The sequence below is a fragment of the Passer domesticus genome, chromosome Z (genome assembly GCF_036417665.1).
Source record: "Passer domesticus isolate bPasDom1 chromosome Z, bPasDom1.hap1, whole genome shotgun sequence".
NCBI classification, from domain to species: domain Eukaryota; kingdom Metazoa; phylum Chordata; class Aves; order Passeriformes; family Passeridae; genus Passer; species Passer domesticus.
This window is the reverse complement of record NC_087512.1, coordinates 43,178,606-43,181,130: the sequence shown is the minus strand read 5'-3', so window position 1 is coordinate 43,181,130 and position 2,525 is coordinate 43,178,606.

Genomic DNA, 2,525 nt, shown 5'->3' with positions numbered 1-2,525 from the left:
AATCACATTTGTTAATGTTTTGATATAAAGTTAAAATACAAATTAAAATATCATTAAAGTACAAGTTGGTCCCTGTGGTTTCTGGGTGGCTGGTGATAAGAAACTATCCTACTTCAACATCTTAAAATCTAAAGATTTAGGACTTAAAATCTGGTATTAGTAGCTGTTCATCTTTTTCTTTTCCCATCCCAAAACCCAGCCTCACTCAGATGGTTTTATTGACTGTTTTACAATGTTGCAGTCTGTTCTTTGATGGAGAATTGTGGATGCATTTTGTACACAGGAATGGAGACAGAAATGGGTTTTTTGTGCTTTCTGATAAATGCAGCCATAAGCCTACACCCCCTTCCTTTTCTTTTTCATGGAACATACTGTCATTTTGAGATGATGCAGAAGTGCATCATCACAGAATATCGTGACTTGTTAGGACAGGCATTGCCTCTAGCTTTGTTTTAATGTCTGAGCTACAACTGAAACAAAACTTAAAAGCTGCCATACTGATGGTAGCTAGCAAATATTACTGGTAGTCAAAGTTACAGATAGAAAGCTGGCAAGGAAAATCATTTACCTACTCAATATCAAAGAGTTGTGTCTGTGCCAGCAGCAGTGAGACGGTGCCAGAGCAAATGTGTTGCAGTAACATTACACATTGCCTTTCTGTGCAAAAATACTGGACCAAATTCAGCCTTTGGTGTAAGCAAAGGCGGTTCCATGAACATTTCTGGTGCCATGCCTACCTCTTTATACTCATGTGGTCCACAATTACACGTATAAATTACATTAGGTAATTAAGAGGAATTTGCTTAAAGAGCTGCAAACAAAGGAAATACAGCTCTAGGGCCAGTGGCATAACTTTAACTCACATTGCTGGGCCTTGGGTGTTAAGGGACAAAATTTGACAGGCTAGACTCCAAACAAGAGAGAAAGATCAGAGCAGCACACACAATGTGGAATGGGGCCCTTTTCCAAGCCAGTCTCCCCTCAAGTGCCAGGTTATGGGGGAAGCTCCTGGTTCCTTTCAGCTGATGTTTCCTTTCCCAGCAGGAGCTAGAAGGGTGATCATACGCAACTTCTCAAAACATGCTGCCAAGCATAAATGACCTCCAGGCCTCCTTCTCCCCAAATAGCTGCTCTCATCCTTTCTGCCTGAGTCAGATGGGCTACAGGCTCTTCCCTTGTAGCTTTGTGCTGCTGCATGGTGCCACTGCCCTCAATGCTGTTTATTTCCAGCCTTATTTTATACCACAGCTTTTTTCCTTAAAATGTGGTTTTTATAAGCCAGATAAAACCATTATCATGGAAAATAATGTGGTTAGCCAGCAGGGCTTCAAACTGGTTAAACCTGAATGTAAACTTTCTCTAACGAATATTGCTGGTATGTGGGCAATAACCCTGAATAATTTCATTAATTAATTATATGCCAGTAACCATTTTTAAAGGGCATACGATTTACACTGTAGGGAGTTGAACATGTAATTACATGCTAAGGATGTGTGCTATTTTGCTGTCATGAACTCTGTGGATGCAAGTCAAAATATACATTATAAAAGCAGGTGATCCAATTTATATTAGAGCTAAGACTCTTTCTGGAGACTCTTAGCATTAAGACACATAGGTTTTGATAAAAGCTGTTTCTACGTCCAACATAAGTACATTTTTCCTGTATTTTCCATTCTGTTCTAGAAGGAGGACATTCCACATGCTAAAAAAATAGGCACGTATTTGCTGTCCATAAATGAGTTCACTGCAAAGACAGCATATGAATAAGAAAGAATTACTTTTTAACTGTAGAAACATTTGATACTACTGCAGCTGTTGGTGTTGTAAGACTAACATGCTTGTTTATTGCAGGCTGTCAGTACTTGTCACAGTTGAGGTAGTTTGGATGACCTTACTGTGAATTTCTATTAGTATAAATTGAACTTTGAATTGTAAGGGGTTTTAATGTTTGCTTTGGGGATAATTGCAGTATTCTTGCAATGGTTATTTTGTCCACATTTTTAATCTATGCTCTCTGTTCTAACTCTGCTGTTAATATAGTCTTGGCCTGGGAATACTATACAGTAGGTAAAATGTCGTAAGCAGCTGACAGCTTTGCATTAAGATAATATATTGTTGTTTGATGTCTGCACTGAGAGAGCTAATGGCAGCACTGGAGCTGGAATTGTTAATACCACATTGAGCACACCTTGGGTATGTATTTGCACAGCAAGTGCCAAAATGTGTTGATATTGTCCTTTCAAATTAATGAAGGGCCAGAAGAAGGAACACAGTGAAAATCAGCACAGCAAAGGAAAAAGTATTAAACAAGATCAAGAGAAAGAGCATTGCCTGAGACTTAGGCTTTGTGGGATGCTCTAGAGAGCACCAAGGGGAGCAAATGAAGTAGCAGATAGTCTCTGCACTAGTTGAAGAAAATCTGTGCTGCATTCATATTACTTTATTTCATTATTCTAGAGAATGTGTTGTAAGACATTCAGTTCATGCTGCCAGTAATAATTTGTACTGGGGTGTTATCGTCACTC